The sequence below is a fragment of the Bos indicus x Bos taurus genome, chromosome 6, assembly GCF_003369695.1.
Source record: "Bos indicus x Bos taurus breed Angus x Brahman F1 hybrid chromosome 6, Bos_hybrid_MaternalHap_v2.0, whole genome shotgun sequence".
Lineage (NCBI taxonomy): Eukaryota > Metazoa > Chordata > Mammalia > Artiodactyla > Bovidae > Bos > Bos indicus x Bos taurus.
In genome coordinates, this window is record NC_040081.1 from 5,551,809 (window position 1) to 5,575,518 (window position 23,710).

Here is a 23,710-nt window from a genome sequence, read left to right on the forward strand (position 1 = left end):
ATTTCTCAAGAGGCAGGTCAGGTGGTCTGGTATTCCCATCTCTTTCAGAATTTTCCACAGTTTATTGTGATCCACACAGTCAAAGGCTTTGGCATAGCCAAGAAAACAGAAATAGATGTTTTTCTGGAACTCTCTTACTTTTTCGATGATCCAGCTGATGTTGGCAATTTGATCTCTGGTTCCTTTGCCTTTTCTAAAACCAGCTTGAACATCTGGAAGTTCACGGTTAAACTGTATTAAACTGTATAACAGGTATGAATACAGAGGAAAAAATAATATATGTCCATATATAAATATAATAATATGTGTCAGTACTATCCGAGGTTTCAGAATCCACTGCGGATCTTCAAAGCTCCCTGTGGATGAGGGGGAACTACTGTAATCAGTGTCCTGCTTCCCTCACCATGGAGACCACGCATCACTTCCCGACTGGGAAAGTAGCACACACTTTGACTAGATTCTCAGAGCCATCCTTAACTACATAGCCTGCATCTCATAGTACCCACTCTGTTCCTTGATACAGATTTCACTTACCTCGTTAGGATTTGGTCTTGTCTGGTACCTAGCTACTCTTTCTGGAAACATATTTAGCTTGACCCTGATGCCAAAAAATCTATAATGTTGCTTCTCTATGAAAGTACTTCATGGTGTTCATCAAACTATCTCCTGAATCTTGAAATGTGAGCTTCCTCACCTGCTCCTTCGACTGTAAATAAATGGTCCCAGTCTTTCTAAAATTGCATCAGTCACTTTTCCAATTTTCCTCTACCTAGGTCAGGGTACCTTAAACGCTGTGCAAATTCCAGTGTCTTTTTCACAAAGCTACTAGTGCCACTAACATAGCATGCATGGTATGGGCCCCAAGTGCTGAAATAGCATTGCCCAGCATTGCCGCTTTCTGGCAGTTTACTGCTGTTAACACAGAAAGCATCATGGTGCTGGCAACCAGTGAAGACATTTCAGGTTAGACTTCAAATGCAAAGTGACCCCCACCAAAGGGGACTTTAAGTATCTCTCCCCTCACCATGGCTCTGCCACATATGAATCCTGACAGAGATCCACAACCTTCAAAGGTAACAGGCCATAATTAGAAACACAGGTGAGAGATCAAGAGCTCTCCTAACTGAACCACCGCAGAATTTACACATAAAAAGAGAACAACCAGACTGACAAAGGGTACTGGAAAAAAACACCACTCTCCTAGAAACAATTGATGAAGCTCAGAACTTAAAGCGGGAGAAGTCTATTCATAAAAATAACTGATGGGGTTCTATAACTTGAGACTTTACCAAGAATGTATAAACTTATGGTCTAATCTGAGAACTCCACTCAGTTAACTACACAAATGTGTATATACCACAAACTCTGCTGTAGTAGCCACTGTGCAGGGGAAAATATACCTTCTATTGCATTTTGTTAGGAAGTAAGACTTTTATGAAGAACAATCAAGTGCACAGGAGAATAAGTTGTGTTTTCTGATGACAATCACAAGTTGCTTTTTTACACTGAGAAGTTGGACTTTGTGTTGTTGTTGTTCAGTTGCTAAGTCATGTCCAACTCTGTGACCCCATGGACTGCATCACGGCAGGCTCCCCTGTCCTTTACTATCTCCTGGGCTCCCCTGGTGGCTCAGATGGTAAAGAATCCATCTGCAATGCAGGAGACCCTGGTTTGATCCCTGGGTCAGGAAGATCCCCTGGAGAAGGGAATGGAAATCTACTCCAGTATTCTTGCCTGGAGAATCCCATGGACAGAGGGGCCTGGTGGGCTACAGTCAATGGGTTTGCAAAGAGTTGGACATGACTGAGCAACTAACACTGATGGAGTCTGCTCAAACTCATGTCCAGTTGAGTCAGTGATGCCATCCAAACATCTCATCCTCTCCCACTCCCTTCTCCTCCTACCCTCAATCTTTCCCAGCATCACGGTCTTTTCCAGTGAGTTAGCTCTTTGCATCAAGTGGTCAAAGTACTGGAGCTTCAGCTTCATCCTCAGTGAGTTGTCAGTTAAATGAGATTAGAATTTCCATCTCATCCACACTTATTTCAGTGTGTTTCCTACTGAAGCCAGTTAGTACAAATACAGGTACACACACCACCCATTAGACTGCTTGCTGAGTCTCCAGAGTATCGTATTTCTCCAGTAGAATTGAAAGGGAAAAAAATTAATCTTAATCCAAGTATAGGAGTGAGGAGACTAATTAAAAAAAAAAAAGAGTCATTTACAAGGCTGAGTTAATTGAGTCCATTAAGCAGAATCCTAAACATACTCTTTATTTTCTCAAATATTTAAGATAAATCCAGAATGTTCAACTTGTCATCTTAGGAAGCCTAACTGCCTCCATATTCTGCAAACCATAACAACCAAAATTCTCCTTCAGTTCCATCTTCGACAGTTCCATCCGTTTGCCATTCCAGAGGAACATAGATGCATCACAGTATCACTTTAAGTCTACCAGGCTTTTTCAGCCAATAAAAATACCCAAGAATTTGGAAGCATCTGCTTTGGTGTCAATCCTGGACTCAATACCTATACCTCTCTCTCTCTTTCTCTCTAGGTATATATCTCACATAATCACCATAACCACCAGTGATATTTGGCCACTGTCGCTTTTAATTTTTAAATGTAAAATAAGATGAGAATAATAATGACTATGATGTAGATTTGTTGATCATCTGAGACATCATTTGATGCCAGTCAAGGTTTCATTTCCTACCTAGACAGCCTACTCTATTTGAAAGTGGAGTCTGGATTCATAATGAGGAGGGGGACATATATCTGGTGTGAGTCAGAGCATTTGATTTCCCCACTACTTCATGAGAAAGTAAATGTAAGTTAGCAGGGTCCCACCGGGGACTCTTCTGTTTGGTAAATATTTTCTGTTAGTGGCAAATGGCACTGTGTGTGTGATTTTTACTGCTTTGCTTTTATTTTATCTAGATATCCTTATTACTTGAGAACAATGTAACAAAACCTTTGTTTTCCTAAGAGCAGTTCGATCCTTCACTTTCAACAGCACTTAAGGGTCCTTCAAACATTTCAAAGGAAAATGTGCAGCCCAACAAATTATTCAGCTCACACATCCCACATAACACAGTGATCACAAAAGACAAATATTTCCTGGTATGATTAAATCCAGCAATTTATTTACAACAGCATGTCTAACAAGGCAAAACAGTCAATGTAAATAAAGAAAAGTGGTTCAATATAAATTATTCCTCTTTACAATCCACTGATAACACGTAAGTAACATGGCATCCAGTCCCATCACTTCATGGAAATAGATGGGGAAAAGTGGAAACAGTGACATATTTTATTTTCTTGGTCTCCAAAATCTCTGCAGACGGTGATCACAGCCATGAAATTAAAAGACGCTTGCTCCTTGAAAGAAAATCTATGACAAATCTAGACAGCATATTAAAAAGCAGAAACCTCACTTTGCCGACAAAGGTGCATGTAATCAAGGCTGTGGTTTTTCCAGTAATCAGGTATGTGTGTGAGAGTTGGACCATAAAGAAGGCTGAGCGCCAAAGAATTGATGCTTTCAAACTGTGGTACTGGAGAAAACTCTTGAGAGTCCCTTGGACAGCAAAGAGATCAAACCAGTCAATCCTAAAGGAAATCAACTCTGAATATTCATTGGGAGGACTGGTGCTGAAGCTGAAGTTTCCATATTTTGGCCACCTGATGCAAAGAGGTGACTCATTGGAAAATACCCTGATGCTGGGAAACATTGAGGCAGAAGGAGAAGAGGGTGACAGAGGATGAGATGGTTGGATGGTGTCACTGACCTAATGGACATGAGTTTGAGCAAGCTCCAGGAGACAGTGAAGAACAGAAAAGACTGGTGTGCTGTAGTTCACGGGGTCACAGAGTCAGATACGACTTAGCAACTGAACAGTAACAACTCCTCTATCACAAAGTAAACAAAGCCGAAACATTACATTTCAGAAATTTCATAAAAATGAAAAGTCACAATATCATAACTTAACAAAGAGTCAACCAAAAGGAGGAACTAACAGGGATATTTCTGTATTCTTTTTTTTTTTTTTAGTTAGCGAGGACTGAAAGTAGCACTTTTATAGATGAGTGGATATATGCCTTTAAAAAGGACCCTCTTTGAAATGATTATCAGTCAGTTCTCTCCTGATCTGAACTACTGGTTAAAATCCATAATGAAACATTGAAGCTGAAATAGCATGTATAATATACATGCCTAGTGGACATGAGTTTGAGCTGTAATATGCAGCTCATCTGTAATACACTACATAAGAAAAAAAGTAAGAAAAAAGAAGCAAAACTAAAGAAATAGTAATAAAAATGAGACAAAATATTTTACTATAGTTGGCTAAGCACTTGAGTTTGCAGTTTCAGGTTTTCTAAAGCTAATACTCAGTGTCAGTCTAAAACATCTGTGTATTGCCGTTTTTCCAGCTCATAGGGAATCATAAATTAGTTGTCTTCAACAGCACATTTGCCATAACAAGATTCCATAGACTGGGTAACAAAGAAAAGAAACCTATTTTCTCACAGCTTTGGAAGCTGGGGAGTCCAAGATCGAGGTGTGGGCCAAATGAGTTCTTGGTAAGAGCTCCCTTCCTGGCTTGCAGATGGTCTCTTTCTCACTGTCTCATGGTAGAGAGAGGGGGAAAGCAGGCTCTCTGCTGCCCCTTCTTATAAGGGTGCTAATCCCATCATGAAGGCCCCACCCTCATGACTTCATCTAAACTTAAGAAACTTCCCAAAGGCCTTATCTCCAAATACTATCACATTGGGGAGGGAGTGGTTAGGACTGTAGCATATGAATTAGGATTCTTGGGGGGTGGGGGGTGAGGGGGGAATGTCACCATTTAGTCTATAGCAAGCAGCCCACTCCATCTCTCCTCCAATCACACACACAGACATGCAGAAGGGTACAGCCCCAAGAGAGAGGACTAGAGTCAATGTCCCCCACCGTCATCATCCAGCAAGGTATACAGGCCCTTACCTTCCTTCTCCTGTCTTTACAGTGTCCTAGCTTGCTCTAAGAGGGTATGTTGGAATAGACTGTGGAAGATCTTCAGGTGCAGATGGGCAACACTCCATCTGGTCATCAAAAAAGGCCTAAAAATCATTAAGTGAAAAGTATATTCACTGGACATAGATTGAAAAAACAGTCCATCTACATAGTCCCTGGGCACAAGAAATGGACAGTATTTGGAGGCTGGAGAACAGCATAAGGAAATAATCAGAAATGCAGGCAAAGAATTATGTACCAGGATGTTCACAGAAGCATTACTTAAAATTGTAAAACAAGCCAAAAAAAGAAAAAAATATTGGACACAAACCAAATAGCACAAAATAGGGGATGGTTAAATAAGATTGACTGTTAAACAGACATTAAATAACATGTTTTCAGAATATACTTAATTAAATGGAAAAATACATATAATATATTGTAAAGTAAAAAAAAAAATACACAGCTATACATACAATATGTTTTACATCAGTGTCAAAAGTGCTATGTTCAAAATGAACTGAGGATTGTGAAAAATACTTAGGACAATATAAAGTACTTTTCCATCATATTTTAGGCAATGAGGAAAGAAAAGGCAGGAAAAGAGAGCAATTTGCTAACATTCAATAGAATTTCATTTTCCTCCAGCAACAAAAATGATCTTCAAGTTCTAAAAACAGAATATACAATGGAAGTATGTAGATTTCAGCTCCAAATGGTGAAAAAAGCTAGTTTATAAGCTGCTGCTGCTAAGTCACTTCAGTCGTGTCCGACTCTGTGCGACCCCATAGATGGCAGCCCACCAGGCTCCCCCGTCCCTAGGATTCTCCAGGCAAGAACACTGGAGTGGGCTGCCATTTCCCTCTCTGATGCATGAAAAGTGAAAAGTGAAAATGAAGTCTCTCAGTCGTGTCTGACTCCTAGCGATCCCATGGACTACAGCCTACCAGGCTCCTCCATCCATGGGATTTCCAGCAAGAGGACTGGAGTGGGGTGTCATTGCCTTCTCTGAGTTTATAAGCTAGGTAAGGATAAAACCCATATCCACTTCTGTGTACCACCATGTCTATAGCACCTGGCACGTCAGCACATCATGGTATCTCAGCTAAGGTAGTGACAAACATACGCATTTAGAAATGAATACACAATAATAAAGATAAGAGTGCTACCCGCGACTCGGTGAGACGGCCGGTGGGGGAATGGGGAGATACTGGTCAAAGCATACAAATGCCAGCTGTAAGATGAACTTAGAGGAGTTAAAGTACAGCACAGTGATTGTAACTAATTCTGTATGATACCCTGGAAAGTTTCTAAGAGCCTAGACCTTAAATGTTCTCACCACAAAAAAGAAATGGTAACTCTGTGACAGGATGGATGTGCTAGCCAAAGTTACGGTGGCAATCATTTTGCAATACATAAACATATTAAATCAACACACGCACCCCTTAAACTTACACCGTGTTATATGTCAATTATAGCTCAACGAAATTGGAAAAGAAATTAAAGCAGGATCAAGTACTTTAAAAGGACTCAGTGGCATCTCAAGCTGCTGACCAAATGTACAAGTATGTCCTTGAAGTATCTGTAGATAAGTTTAAAATAGTCAATGAGTGTTTTCAGAAGAGTGTGTAGAGATTTCCCAAGAATTGACTGGGGACACATCAAGATGGATATACTGATACATTCAATCCTGATGCTCAAGGAGAGTTTAAAGTAGACTGTCATACAAATGACTGGTGGGAAAGGAAATGTGATTCTTAAAGTCAAAATAATTTGATATCCTTTCATCAATCTGTGACACAGAACTAAGCTTCTGTTGGCAATTGCATTTTAATAGTTGGCAAAAAAAAATTAATTAAAAAAATAGGGAACCACTGGAGATTTTTAAACAGGGAAACTGTCAATTCTGTATCTAATACAATGGATATTGAAGAAACTGGAGGCCTAAAGATCAAGCATATGGCAAACTAAAATTTTCTAGGCTGAATGTGAAAGTGTTAGTTGCTCAGCTGTGTCTGACTTTTGCAACCCCATGGACTATAGCCCTCCAGGCTCCTCTGTCCATGGAATTCTCCAGGCAAGAATACTGCAGCGTGTTGCCATGCCCTCCTCCAAGGGATCTTCCTGACCCCAGTCTCCTGCATGGATCAAACACTGCTCTCCTGCACAGCAGGCAGATTTTTTACCATCTGAGCCACCAGGGAAGCCCCAAGAATATTAGGGTGGGTAAAGAATCTTCCCAACCCAGGGTATCTAGCAAGGTGATGCATATTGAAATTCTGTCAAAAACAGTGCAGTGACTCTCAGGGAGAGATGGAAAAAATAAAGGTGGGTCTGGCTTTCAGTATGATGCTGGGAAAGACTGGAGAACCAAGAGCTTAGAATCCCAGCTCATCTAGCAACAGAAGTCCACTGTTATTATTGCCGTGTTGATTTATATTACACTAAATATCTGATACACACACACAATAGTGCATGAGATAATGAAACCACCTGTCTGGAAAAAGCAAAATACATATCTGAGAGTCCCGTTTCTGGGGTCATAACAGACCCCTGGAGACCGAGGCCTCTGCGTTGGGCACACAGCCCAAGGGGCCAAAACACATCATCTGCTGTAACTGATATCCAGAATACCAAGTCTACAAAGAGCGAATGTTCATTCAGTGTTGAGTATAGTCCACTCTCAAGCTTCCCTTGTGGCTCAGCTGGTAAAGAATCCGCCCATTCCTCTTATCTCATTGTTCACTGTGTGCTAAAGACCCATCAACAAATAAGGTGGTTTCCCTCCTGTGATTGCCATGTGTGTGTGCTAGTCACTCAGTCATCTCCAACTCTTTGTGACCCCATGAACTATAGCTGCCAGGCTCTTATGTCCATGGAATTCTTCAGGCAAGAACACTGGAGTGGGTTGCCATTCCCTTCTCCAGGTGATCTTCCCAATCCAGGGGTCGAACCCCAGGTCTCCTGCATTGCAGGAAGATTCTTTACCATCTGAGCCACCAGGAAAGCCCAAGATTGCCATATAACACATATGTTTAAGGCTTCAATTTCCAGTACTCTTTGAAATAATACAAAGGTGTTTTGCAGAAATAGTTCTATCAGAAATAGTAAATTAAAATGTTAGGTTTGGCATTTACTTGTCTATGCCTCCACTATTTGAGAAGTTCACTGACATAAAATGATCTTTCTTGGACAATGCTAGGAAGATCAGGTGTCTCCTCATTGGTTTAGTGATATTAAATCATAGATTACATATAGATGGGCTTCCCAAGTGGTGCTAGTGACAAAGAAACCACCTGCCAATGCAGAACATGTAAGAGACACAGGGTTGTCCCTGGGTCAGGAAGATCCCCTGGAGAAGGAAATGGCAACCCATCCCAGTATTCTTGCCTGAAAAATCCCATGGACAGAGGAGCCTGGCGGGCTACAGTCCATGTCATCATAAAGAGTCAGATATGACTGAGCAACGTAGCATGCGTGCACATACATAGACAGTGAAGTGACTGAAAGGTAATTTTGATTTCCTCTTCAGGAAAAGGGATCAGAGAGATTTTTAAAAAAAAATAATCATCATCAAGTACCACAATGGCAAACATTCTCAAAATACTGAGTGTTGCAAGCTATTTATGATGTCTATTTCCTTTTAGGAAAGATAGTCAGTTGATACTGCAACCTCAAATATAAACATGCAGAGTGCTAAATCCTCTTCCAAAACAAACTTCAAAACCCTCAAAGATGATTGTCCACAATAAACAAGCCAAAATAGTTTACTTAGGACTCAGAATTAGATTTTTAAGTTTGCCTTTAAAGAACATATTTGGAAGTAGTTCTCAAAAAGAATGTTACTTATGAGAATGAAAAGCTATATTAAATCCTTTAAAAAATTTATTTTTAATTATCTTTGAGAAATGCTTTAATGACTCTTTTGATATGATATGATTCATAACACCCCTTTTAAAACACAGCAACAACAAAAACTTCTTTAAAATCAGCAATTCACAAACAAAATTTAGTAATTCAAAAATTCTATAATCCCACAATTAATATACATCTCAGAAACATAATACCAAATTGATTGTAAGGATGCTCTTACTTTATGTACCACAGAGATAAGAAAACAAATACTGCTATATAAGTAACAATACAAAGTTTTTGGTAACTCAGAACTTTCACTGCATACTTATTGATAAGGCTTTTTAATATTTATTAAGGTGTAGGTTTTTAATCTTATGTCATTCTTAAGCCTACATAAAAATGAAAATGCAAGAAAAACTAGTTGGTTAAAGAATTTCTACTGGAATGGACCTAACAGAAACAGAAGATATTAAGAAGAGGTGGCAAGAATACACAGAAGAACTATACAAAAAATATCTTCATGACCCAGATAGTCATGATAGTATGATCACTCACCTGGAGCCAGATATCCTGGAATGCAAAGTCAAGTGGGCTTTAGGAAGTGTCACTACGAACAAAGCTAGTGGAGGTGATGGAATTCCAGTTGAGCTATTTCAAACCCTGAAAGATGATGCTGTGAAAGTGCTGCATCAATATGCCAGCAAATTTGGAAAACTCAGCAGTGGCCACAGGACTAGAAAAAGTCAGTTTTCATTCCAATCCCAAAGAAAGGCAATGCCAAAGAATGCTCAAACTACCACACAATTGCACTCATCTCACCTGCTAGTAAAGTAATGCTCAAAATTCTCCAAGCCAGGCTTCAGCAATACGTGAACCGTGAACTTCCAGATGTTCAAGCTGGTTTTAGAAAAGGCAGAGGAACCAGAGATCAAATTGCCAATATATGTTGGATCATTGAAAAGCAAGAGAGTTCCAGAAAAACATCTATTTCTGCTTTATTGACTATGCCAAAACCTTTGACAGTGTGGATCACCACAAACTGTGGAAAATTCTTCAAGAGATGGGAATACCAGACCACCTGACCTGCCTCTTGTGAAATCTGTATGCAGGTCAGGAAGCCACAGTTAGAACAGGACATGGAACAACAGACTGCTTCCAAATAGGGAAAGGAGTACATCAAGGCTGTATATTGTCATCCTGCTTATTTAACTTTTATGCAGAGTACATCATGAGAAATGCTTGGCTGGATGAAGCACAAGCTGGAATCCAGATTGCCAGGAGAAATACCAATAACCTCAGATATGCAGATGACACCACCCTTATGGCAGAAAGCGAAGAACTAAAGAGCCTCTTGATGAAAGTGAGAGGAGAGTAAAAGAGTTGGCTTAAAGCTCAACATTCAGAAAACTAAGATCATGGCATCTGGTCCCATCACTTCGTGGCAAATAGATGGGTAAACAGTGGCAGACTTTATTTTCTTTGGCTCCAAAATCACTACAGATGGTGGCTGCAGCCATGAAACTAAAAGATGCTTGCTCCTTGGAAGAAAAGGAATATGCTCCATAGACAGCATATTAAAAAGCAGAGACATCACTTTGCCAACAAAGGTCCACCTAGTCAAAGCTATGGTTTTTCCAGTGGCATGTATGGATGTGAGAGTTGGACTATAAAGAAAGCTGAGTGCCGAAGAATTGATGCTTTTGAACTGTGGTGTTGGAGAAGACTCTTGAGAGTCCCTTGGACTGCAAGGAGATCCAACCAGTCCATCCCAAAGGAAATCAGTCCTGAATATTCATTGGAAGGACTAATGCTGAAGCTGAAACGCCAATACTTTGGCCACCTGATGTGAAGAACTGACTCATTTGAAAAGACCCTGATGCTGGGAAAGATTAAGGCAGGAGGAAAAGGGAATGACAGAGGATGACATGCTTGGATAGCATCACCAACTCAATGGACATGAATTTGAGTGAACTCCAGCAGTTGGTGATGGACAGGGAGGCCTGGCGTGCTGCAGTCCATTGGGTTGCAAAGCGTCGGACATGACTGAGTGACTGAACTGAAATGAAAGCTCACTCCCATTCGAAGTCCAGTCTTTCAAAATACATATAATTGAAAGTCACGGGGCACACGGGTGACCATGTTTTTCTGCACATACTGTCATCTATGCCATCAAATGTGCTGGTGATGCTGTACTCTCTCTAGAATTATATTGCAAGTTGCTGACACTCATTCTGCATGTTTTCGTGCACACAAACAAGCAAGGACAAATCCATCAGGACTACCACAAGATATACAACCTGTTTCCAGAGCTGTTAAAGCATGAGGAAAAAAATGTACATGTTAGAATCTTAGAATTGTGGTGTATCTTAAGTGCCGAGATTTGTAAAGAAATTTGGTGTACAGCTCCAGGTTCTTACAGGCATCTTGGAATTTCTTCACTGTTCATCTGAGCATGTAAATCTGGAATTTGAAAAACTTATCTTCACCTTAAAAGGGTTAAGTTAGAGCTTAAAAAAGTAAACAGCAGCCGTTCTACTGCTCCTGTTCCTGTAGTGATGATGTCAGCACTGGCACTTTTACCAGCTGAAGCAGAGCCATCGTTTTATCTGGGCTTCCATCTGAGGGGCTATGACGTCTACACAGAACTGAAATCATCCTATTCCCACACGCCCAAGATTCAAAAAAGTCCTTGCTTCTCAGTGGTTATAAGTAAATCTAAAAGAGATGGCTTTATTTTGAGAAAATATTGTCTTCTCATTTCAAATCAAGTTTATAGGCTGATTTCTGGAAATTAGGTTCAAATTTTCTGAAGCTATAAACACTGGGCCAAGCACATACTCCTGAAGTAAACATCCTAGGAGTCAGACTAGTATGATACATATGATTAAGGCACTGCTGTGTTCATTTTTGGAAGTTTATACTTAAACCAGAGAAAATCAGCTACAAGATGAATCTAAATAAATATTATGCCTGAATATATTACATACACTGAAGTTTTAATCTTTCAGCTTTCATAATAGCAGTAACAACACAGATCAACTTAGACATTTTTTTTAACTTACCAAAAATCCCATATAGCAGAAAACAGTGAAATAGTGAAATGTTTTCTAGAATTTACAGGTTAAAATGTGTTTAAAAGCTAAATTCTGATCTACGTACCACTGGGAAAATCACATATAACTGCATCTACATTTTGAGGTAAGGAGATTAGGAAAAAAGCAAACAGAAAATAATATGCTTTGCTAGACACTTTTCTTTATAAGTATATCATTTCTTTAAGATATCATCAATCTTTGATTAAAAGCATGAAAGGAAAGTAATCTGAAATGGGTCAACCAAAAAAAGAGAATCATAATAACTATAAAACATTAAAATAAAACTACATTAATGGTCTCCTTTATTTCGAATAGGAAAGCAGACATAGTTAGGAGTGATATTCAAAGTGTCTAATATCTACTGGGCACATACGTGCATGCTCAGTCACTTCAGTCGTGTCCAACTCTATGCGACCCTATGGACTGCAGCCCACCAGGCTCCTCTGTGCATGGGATTCTCCAGGCAAATACTGGAGCGGGTAGCCATGCCCTCCTCCAGGGGGTCATCCTGATCAGGGACTGAGCCCACGTCTCTTACGTCTCCTGCACTGGCAGGCAGGTTTTCACCTCTAGCGCCGCCTGGGAAGCCCACTACTCGGCACAGGCACCAGTTAATGACAGTGGCACTGCTGCCAAGAACCAAAACAAGCTTACCAGTGGCATCAACTGACACCAAGCCCACACCCACAGAGATGCTGCGCTGCGCTGAGTTGCTCAGTCGTGTCTGACTCTTTGTGACCCCAGCACTGTAGCCCGTGAGGCTCCTCTGTCCATGGGATTCTCCAGGTAAGAATACTGTAGTGGTTGCCATGCCCTCCTCCAGGGGGTCTTCCCAACGCAGGGATGCAACCCAGGTCTCCTGCACTGCAGGCAGATTCTTTACCATCTGAACCACCAAGGAAGCCCAAGAATACTGGAGAGGGTAGCCTGTGCCTTCTCCAGTGGATCTTCCCAACCCAGGAATTGAACCAGGTCTTCCACATTGCAGGTGGATTCTTTACCAGCTGAGCCACCAGGGAAGCCCTGACATGAGATATTCTCCACAAAATTACTCAGTATCTTAATATACAAAATAAATAAATGAAACATTTAAGTTATTTATTGTTTGTTTACTTTACCAGAAGATATTTTTTTAAATTCCTTTGGACTGATCAGTTAATGTAGGGGGAAAATTCTGATTTTATTTGTTCACAAAAAAATTGTGAACCTTTTTCATTAATGGGCAAAGGATGATGCAGATATGGTGACCAGGTACTTGAATTACTAGGGAGGGCAGAAAAATCTGGTAGAGGGAGAGAAAAGGAACTCAGAAAAATGACAACAAAGACAAATGGCCAATGAAGAATTCCAGCCAGCATGAGCAGAGGACGTTTAGTTCTAATTTAACTTGCTTTTTTTGCTTTCTGTATCAACCATCAATCCTCCTGTATCAACCATATAATCTAACACACATGGCAGCCTTCTTGTTGTATAATTTGGGGAAATGCGGGAAAAAAAGCATGGCTGAGTTTATATCTAAGAAAGGAGCAGAGCAGGAAAATGACAGAAGCTAGAGAAAATGAAAAATAGGAGTTGAGAAATCTACAGAGGCCGGAGTTTAGACTAAAAATGACCCACCTTAAACCAAGAATCAGTAGAAGTAATGGGCAAAACAGTATGCCTCTCACAATATTTAAGATAGAAGTTAGTCTACTAAGATTGAATATATACCAAAAAAAAAAAAAAAAAAAAAGAGGTAATACCAGAAAGCTAGAATAATTGGGACATCTTTGCTTTACTATATAATATTTTACTCTATAAGAATTCTTGTCATTAGTTTTAAAATTCTCAGGTCAAAGAATATGAAAGCTATTTTAAAATAGGCATAGAGTTATGTTTATCTGATATATGTTACTTTTCTCATTTTTATTTTTTAGAAATATACACTTCTAAATTATTCAAACCTTTGACTCAGTATTTTCTAACACATTGCAACTTTTTAAAATATTAAATGTTTCCATCAAATAAACCAAAATCTTTGTCTCTTATCCTAAAAACTATAGTCATTTAGTGTTATTCTCACTCAAATGCACGGATAATCTGTCACATATTTTTTAACCATTTGGATGGAAATACAGAAAAAAGAATATTTTTGATGTCAGTTAAGCATAATCACCTGTGTGGACCGTAACCGACACTGCAACCAATTTCTTCGTCAATGTTTATATAGGAGATGGCTTGGAAATGGGCCAACTCTTTAAGCCCCACCTGTGTCAAATCAAACCCTGGGAACCAGTGCAGTGGTAGGAATTATGTGATGCAGCTAAAATTGTTATTTACTTCTTGGAATTTTATTTTAGGTTTCAATATCTAACATAGAAATTCCTTGAATATGGCTATTTAGAACATTTGAGTAAAGTAAGCTAATTAGACAAAAGACTGAAAAATGAAGAACATCATGAATCTCTACATGAGATAACAATTCTTGATTTCTGTGGGGTCATATATTTGCCAATACAATAGCATGGAATGCAAGAATTAGGTAGGACAAATGAACAGAATTAAATAGAATAAAAAGTTGAAGAGTTTCAGAGTCCTAAGTGTAACTCCAATCCTTGCTGCTTCAGAGGACATACTTAATAGTCTGAAGGTAGAAAACGAAGCATTTTTCATCCTCTGAGGCTATCAACAACATGGTATCCATGAAAGAGTGACACACACTCATAGAGCAGTTATCAACAGGGTCTTTATCTTTCTTTTGTTAATCCTAATACGATTCAATTCAACAAAACTGCTGATAGAGGCCATTTCACAATTGATTTTTTTTTTTTTTTGGTATATTGATTTTGTGTCTTGCAAACTTGCAAAATTCACTTAATACATTTTGAATTAGTGTAAATAAGTTTTATTTTTATTATTTCACTGGATTTTGTACAGAGACAATCCTGCCATCAGTCAATAAAGACAGTTTTACTTCTTCCTTAGTAATTTGTATGCCTTTGGGTTTTTTTCCTCCCTCCATGTCTAGAACCTATAATATTGAATGGAAGTGGTAAAAGCAGAAAACCTTCTCTTGTTCATGATCTTAGTGAGGAAAATACTCAACTCTTCATCATGGAGTATAATTTTAATTGTAGTTTTTTCTTATAACTCTTTATCAAGTTAAGAAAGTATCTCTTTACTTCTACTTTTCTGCAAGATTTCAATCAGGAATTGATACTAGATTTTGTCAAATGCTTTTGTCTCCATATATTGAGCTGATCATGGTGTATTAAATTGACACATTTTCAAATGTTAAAACTATCCCTGCATTCCTGGGTTTATCTTGGTCATTATGTATTATCACTTCTACACATTGTTGTATTTGATTTTTGAAAATTTTGTTAAACTTTTTGCATTTACATTAAAGACAGATATTGGTCTGTGATTTTCTTTCCATGTAATGTCTTTGTCTGCTTTTGATATCAGGGAATTCCTGCCTTATAGAATCATCTGGCAAGCAGTATCTCCTCTTTAAATTTTGAAATAATTTATACAAATTTGGTATTATTTCTTTTTACATTAGAATTAACCAGTGAAACCACCTGGGCACATTTTTTTCTGTTTTTTTTTTTTTTTTTTTTTTTTTTGTGGGTTTTTTTGGAGCGGGGGAGGTTCCTAGCTAAAAATTCAATTACTTTAATATATAGGGCTGAATTTTTGAATGGGGGTTGATCGCTTTTAGGGACTTGGTCTGTGTCATTTATCTAAATTACTAGTATGAAAATGTATATAATATTCCCCTACTATCTTTCTTTATTGAGATATAACTGACATATAGCATTGAATTAGTTTTAAGTGTACAACACAATGATTTTATATATATATATATACACACACATACATTGCAAAACGATCACCACAATAATTTAGCCAACCACATGTAGGTATAGGCTTCCCAGGAGGCGCTAGTGATAAAAAACTTTTTCTACTGATGATGAATTTTATGATCTGCTATCTTAGCTTTCGGCCTTCCCTGGTGGCTTAGATGGTAAAGCGTCTTCCTCCAACGTGGGAGACCCGGGTTTGATCCCTGGGTCAGGAAGATCCCCTGGAGAAGGAAATGGCAACCCACTCCAGTACTCTTGCCTGGAAAATCCCATGGACGGAGGAGATTGGTTGGCTACTGTCCATGGGGTCGCAAAGAGTCGGACACAACTGAGCGAGCGACTTCACTTTCACTATCTTAGCTTTCACAGTATTGCTAACCATAGTCACAATATTGTACATTACATCCCCACGACTTATTATCTTATACTGGAAGTTTGTACCTTTTGACCATCTTCTCTCATATCACCACTCTAATACCTCCCACTCCCTAATTCTGGTAACCACCAATCTGTATTCTCTATCAGTTCAGTTTTTTTTTTTTTTTTTTCTTTTTAGATTCCACATATAAGTGAAATCATTCAATACTTGTATTTCTCTATTTGACTATTTCACTTAGGTCTATCTATGTTGTCAAAAATGGTAAGATTTCATCCTTTTTATAGCTGAATGATAGTTCATTGTATGTGAAGAAGATATATTACATCTTTCTTCATCCGTCAATGGACTTAGATTGTTCCCATGTCTAAGCTGTTTAAAATAATGCTGCAATGAAAATGGAGGTGCAGCTATCTTTTCAAGTTAGGGTTTTTATTTCCTTTGGCTATATACCCAAAAGTGGAGCTGTTGAATCATATGATTGTTCTATTTTTAATTTTTGAGGAAATCTCCATACTGTTTTCCAAAAATGACTGCACCAATTTACACTCCCCACCCCCTGCCAGCAATACACAAGGGTTGCATTTTCTCCACATGCTTGCCCACACACTTCTTATCATTCTGATAATAGCCATCTTACAGATGTGAGGTCATTGTGGTTTTGACTCACATTTCCCTGATGACTAAGGATGTTGAGTATCTCTCCATGTATCTGCTGGCCATGTGTATGCTTCTCTCATCTCTTTAACATATTTGTATAACTTGCAGTGATGTCATCTATCTTATTCCTGATTTTTGCAATATGCATCTCGTCTTTTTTTTTCCTGATCAAAATATTGAATTTTGTCAATATTATTGATATTCTCAAGAAATCAGCTTTGAGTTTCATTGATTTTTATGTTATTTTGTATTATAATTCATGGATTTTTGCTAGCATTTTCATTATTCTTTTTCTTCTGCTAACTCTGGGTTTCATCTTCTCCTTTTCTAACTTCTTAAGGTTAAAGCTTGGGTCATTGGTGATCTTTCTTCTTTCCTAAAATGTGAAATCAGTGTTACAAAATTTTTTCTACGTACTGTTTAGCTGCATTCCATAAATTTTAACTGCTATGTTTTTGTTTCATTCAAGCCAAAATACTTGTTAATTAACCTTTTAATTTCTTCTGTGAGAAATGATTTAACAGTGTGTTTAATTTTTGATGATTTATCTGATTTCTAATAAAATTCCTTTGTGGTCAGATAACATGTTTAATATGACTTTAACATTTATTGTATTTAAATCTATTTTTTGACTCAGCATACAGTCTATCTTGATAAACACTTCCTGTGCACTAAAGAAGAATGTGTATTCTGCTATTATTAGTTGGAGGGTGCTATAAATGTCAATTAGATCAAGCTGGTTGATGATACTGTTCAAGTCTATAATTTCCCTAATATTCTGTCTTCTTCTTCTATTAATTATTGAAAATGAATGTTGAAATCTCCAACTATGATTGTGAATTTATCTACTTCTCCTTACAGTTCTGTTTTTGTTGCATGTATTTGGAAGTTCAGTTATTAAGTACATAAACATTTGGAATTGTTATGTGCCAGTGGCACCAGAAAGTAGGATGCTGCTTTAGTGAAAAGTGAAAGAGTTAGTTGCTAAGTTGTGTCCAACTCTTTGTGACCCCAAAGGACTCTAGTCCACTAGGCTCCTCTCCCCATGGAATTCTCCAGGCAGTACTGGAGTAGGTTTCCATTCCCTTCTCCAGGGTACTTTCCCAACCTAGGGATCGAACTCCAGTCTCCTACATTGCAAGCAGATTCCTTACTGTCTGAGCCACTAGGGTTTAACAGCTACCTAAAAATGTGTAAGTGACTTTAGAACTGAGTAATGGGAAAAGGCTAGAGGAATTTTGAGGTACATGATACAAATATGGACATTAAGGGTGATTCTGATGAAAGCTCAGAAAGAAAAGATTCTTCTTGAAGAATACATAAATAATCATGACTAGAACCTTGGTAGAAACATGGATGGCCAAGGACATTCTGCCAAGATCTCAGACGGAAAGGAGGAACACATTGAAAACTGAAGGAAAGGCAATCCTTGCTATAAAGTGGCAAGGAACTTGTATAAATTGTATTCATGTTCTAGTGCTCTATAGAAGATAGAACTTGCAAGCAATGGAATTGGATATGTAGCAGAAGAGATTTCTAAGCAAAGTATTGAAGGAGTAGCTTGGTCACCTACAGTAAAATGCCAAAGGAAGAAATAAATTGAAGCATAATTGTTAAGTAAGAAGGAACCAGAACTTGGAGCTGTGGAAAAAAAAAAATCACAGCCTATGCATATTGCAAAAGTGAGAAAGCTTGTTCTGAAGAGAACACCCAGTGTTTCTGAGCAATCATTTGATAAAGAGATCATGCGTATGGCTCATGAAATTATCAGCCATCTCAGCAGAGATCAGAGATATCAATACGATTAAATCAGCAAAGGCACTGTCAACTGAAGTAAAAGGGGACAAAGAAAGTGGGAAAGGATGAAGGAAGGCTGTCAAACATCTTGAATTTTACACTGTGAATATTTTTCAAGAAAAGCTAAGGGAAGAAGGACCTCAAAGATGATTCAGAGATCGTCATGCCTGCCCACTCCCGCCACAGGCCCAGTGCACAGGCCCTGGGAAAAGGCAGGACAAAGGTGCCTCCATTGAGGTTTCAGAGGAGGGGACCACTGCCTCCACATACAGCCCCAGTGTGGTTAGGGCCTCTGCAGAAAGCCTTGGCCCTGCCTAACCCAAGGGGTGGGGTCAACCAGATGAACTGGAAAGGTGACTTTTGCACCCCAGTGGGCTTGGAGGTTAAAGCATTGAACCAAGAAGGATTATTCCTGCAGCATCATAGCTAATGGATTTTCTCTGATAGGTTTTAGAACCTTGGGACCTATCACCCCTCCCTCCTTTCCTCTTTCTCCCAGTTGGAATGGGAATGTCTATCCTTTAGTATGTCCTACTACTGTAGTTTGGAAAAGAATAACTCGTCTGATTTTACAGGTTCACAGCGAGAGGAGAATTTGGCCTCAGGATGAATTGTACCTTGAGTTTCATTTATATCTGATTTAGATGATACTTAGATGAAACTGGACTTTAGACTTTAGAGTTGATGCTAGAACAAGTTGAGAGTTCTAGGGATGCTGGGATGGAATACACTTTGCATGCAAGAAGGACACAAATTGTGGGAGGCCTGCGGTAGAATGTTATGGGCTGAATATTTGTGTTCCCCCCCCCAAATCCATATATTGAATCCCCAAAGTGATGGTATGAGGGGTTGGTGGTCTTTGGGAGGTAATTAGGTTTAGGTGAAGTCATGAGGGTGAAGCTCCCATGATGGAATTAGTGCCCTTCTAAGAAGAGGAAGAGACATCTCAGTTTCCTCTCTCTACAGTGTGTGAGCACAGCAAAAGGACAGCCATCTGCAAGCCAGGACAAGGGCACCCTGATCTTGAACTTGCTGGTCTCTCCAACTCCAATAAATGAATTTCTCTTGTTTAAGCCTCCCCAGTCTATGATAAACTGAGCAGAGTAATATACCCAGTGATATATTTTGACAGAGATTAGGAATTCCAAAGGTTGGAACTTGTTACAAAGGCTACATAGTAGACTCTCAATAAATTGGCAATAATAAATATGGATTAAGAAGAATCAAGAATTAAGAATTCTCACAGGAATGAAGGATAAGCAAACATTTTATGGATAAGATTGATGTTGGGAGAGAAGTTACTTTGTGCTGAAATAAACAAAAGCTACACAAAAAGACTGTCTTGGATCTTACACAATTTTGTAGTAGAGAAAACCTTTAAAAAGGATGTTCCAGGAAGAAAGAACTGTAAAAAATGAAGTGGAAATGAGAAGCATGACATACATGAAGATAGTGTGTAAATTAGGTTGCTTGCAATGGAAACTCAATGTAGGGAATGGTAAGAGATAACATAGGACAGAGGCATTTAATTTGTATTGGATGGGGACTTGAGTAACAGATCATTGCATCTGAACATTGTCATAAACCCCATTAAAGAGTTTTCCAGAGGGGACAGACATTAAATGAAACATCTGCTACACCCTGATTCATTTTCTCTGCTTCTTCCCCAAAGTTGATTCAATGACTGTAGGTTCATCCCCACAGCAGTTTACAACGTCAATACCACGGTTGGATTGGATATGATGATCCAGCGCTAACAGCTGGACTTCCTCAAGCTGATCGCCTCCATCACTAAGCAAAACTAAGGTCCAGGGAACTAGGTATAAGCCTGGGGAAATCATGTAGACAGATACGGTTGGCCTTATTCACAGACTGAGGGTCTGGCTCTATCTTCCTCTCTATCTCCTGCCAGATTAATTAGTCTAAAATCCCAGCTCCTATATTCCCCATATTCCATCCCACCACACACAAAGAAACTATAAAATTGAAATCCTGTTTTGAACCTCAGTGAGTAACAAGGATTCCCTAATTCTCTGCCTCAATTATGATAAACCCTTTTTTCACCTGATTACTGCACTCTGAACTTATCCCCCACTTGCAAGGGAGCTTCCAAACGGGAGGCTTTTGTGACATGCATGTCACCTCCCTGACTTCCAAAATTTCTGATTAGTGTTCTCTATTGCTATTTCCCAGTAAAAGGCATGATTCCTGTTACTGTGTGAAAGTGAAAGTGTGAGTTGCTTAGTCGTGTTCAACTCTTTGCAGCCCCCATGTACTGTAGCCCACAGGCTCCTCTGTCCATGGAATTTTCCAGGTAAGAACACTGGAATGGGTTTCCATCCCCTTCTCCAAGGGATTGTCCTGACCCTGGGATCAAACCCAGGACTCCTGCATTACAGGCAAATTCTCTACTGTCTGAGCCACAAGGGAAGCGCTCCTGTTACGAAAATTGCCCATTTACTGCTTAAGTTTGTGAGCTTGCCGTGGACAAGATCATATATGCAGGTCAGTTTGCCAAAACCCAGTTTCATCTATTATATTTTTCCCCTTTTCCTAATTAGTTGAGAATTACTTGTAGTCCCAGGATATCTCTTAACTATGCCCATCCAAATTTAATATGGCCATCATCCTGGAAGTAAAAAAAAAATACTTTAATAGCTTATCAATATGTACTTTATAAAGTCCAATATGTACCAAATTCATGCTCCAAATTGAAGTTTCTCAAAAATCTCTCTCAATTTTCCTTTTTAAAATATCTATTATTATCCAACAAAGCTGGTTACTGAGCTACCTCCAGAATGTTACTGACCTTCTCCCTGTATATGGGCTTCAGCTGACAATTCTTTCTAAATAAGTGAAAGTGTTAGTCGCTCAGTTGTGCCCAACTCTTTGTGACCCCATGGATTGTAGCCCGCCAGGCTCCCATGGGATTCTCCAGACAAGAATACTGGAATGGGTTGTCATTCCCTTCTCTGGGGAGTCTTCCTGACCCAGGGTCTGAACCTGGGTCTCCTACAAATAAAGCATAATCAACTAGCTTTTCTCCTAATACTATAATCATATTCCTATTTCAAGTCTCAGTTGAAATCCTACCTTTCTTCCAAAGATATTTGCTTAAGGGCACCCTCCCTGGGCTGAGGTCGCAGGACAGAATACTAAGTAGTAGAAATTACCCAGGAAGAAAGTTTCACAAAGGACGTGAGCTCAAACATTACGGACTATAAGGCTTCTTGAGAGTCAAGCCATGAAGAGTACATCCTTACCCTTTGTTCAAGAGACCTTGTATCCTTTTCTTCTTTACCAGACAAGAAAAATAGCTTTATTATAGCCAAAAAAAAAACACACCATTGTTTATATTACCTTAAATTCCCCTTTAATTAGTTATGGCAAGATCAGAAGCAGTGCAAATGAAAATGGCATAAAAACACAGCCTATCACTTTTAGAAGTGTTAATGAATGCCCCGTGGATTTTTTTTTAATTGCATGAGAACAACAAGGAAATGTCTCCATAAAACTGGTGCTTCTCAGGGAAAAGTGTTAATGCTATGCAAATTAAAATTTGAAAGTCTACTTAACAGAAATCAGCAACACCAAGAGTTGTGCATGTGGAAAACACAATTGATCAGTCCTGAGAATAGAGCCGTCCAAGTTCTGATAGCTGCACATATCTCTAGCTTAGCCATTTTAGGGGATGCTCTCATTTTATGATGCAAAGTAAGCAAGGAGTTCTAACACATTTCAAAGAGATTTTCCCTGGTTGAGGTGAGGAGGGAAGGCTAACCTGATTTCTTTCTTTGAGAAAATTTTACAAAGGCTAAAGACTTGTTAAGAAGTTGACGCAACTGCACATGCCCTTAAGAAACTTCTCATCCAATGTGATCCTTAAGTTTCTCCATTAGACAACTGTTATTTCTAAAAAAATTTGAAATGAAAATTTGGGGGTTTGGCTATAGATATTAAAACATACATTAAGTAGTTTTCCTATTCTTCTCTTTATATACTTTGAATGTTAGAAAAGCAGTTATATTCTCACTCTTTTTCTCATTCCTTATCAGATTCAGGCAAAAAACTTTAATCATGTTACTCTCTGATAGCACAGTTAAGACAAATCCTTAGTCACAGTGTGCATAATTTTATAAATTTTAGCTTGGCATTAGCTAAGAGAAAGCCTAAGGCTTTACAACCTCGAAAAGATACACTTCTCTGTTAAGAACTAATAGATATACATTATGGCTTTCTAATGCTTTGGGTGATTAGCTAGAACACTGAAGAAAATTTAAGAAGTATAGAAGTATTTTACATAAAGAAATGCAAAATCAATACTTTAAGCTTAAAAAACGCTTTTTAATTTACCTGAAGTAACATTTGCTATATAGAGTGATCCACCGCTTTTCAAAAGTATATATCAGCTTCATTTATTCACGAAGTATTTACTGGGCACTGCCAGGTGCCCTCTGTGCAAGGAGCCACGCAACTTACGGAAGAAAGAGAGACACGTGCTTGACCCCCAAGGAGCACCGTACAATAAGGAAAATCATGGATCTAAGTATCAGTGGCAGTGCAAAACGGTGTATGCTGTAATAAGAACTATTACAAAATACTATGGGGACTGGAGAAAGCAAACATTTGGGAAGTTGCAGTGATAAATAAAACGGACACTTGAAGACAGTTTTATAGAGAATATGATCTTTGAGCTAGAGAGACCTTGAAAGATGAGAATGATTTCATTAAGCAGAGAAATAAGGCACAGTCAGTCTGGACAATGAGATCAGACTGATGGGAAGAGCCAAAGTAACAGGGACACCATATAACCTCTCAGGGACTTAAAGTACTCTAGGACCATGCTTCTCATAGTGTGGTCCAGAGACCAGAAGAAACACCATCCCCTGGAGGCTTGTTAGGAATGCAGAACCTCAAACCTTCTGATTTAGGGCCTGCATTTTAAGAAGATCCCTGGTGAGCTATGGGCACATTAAAATTGATTAAGTACCAGTCCGAAGTCTGTGGTAAATGGGAGAAGATTGATGTAAGAGGTGAAGATGCAGTGATATGTGTGCGTCCTTGGTATACGACATTACGTTTA

At 38.8% G+C, this 23,710-nt stretch overlaps 1 pseudogene; it reads left to right on the plus strand.

Annotated features, from left to right (window-relative positions):
• Positions 1-848: 848 nt before the first annotated feature.
• Positions 849-23,710, plus strand: part of LOC113894776 — a 31,731-nt pseudogene continuing 8,869 nt past the window's right edge.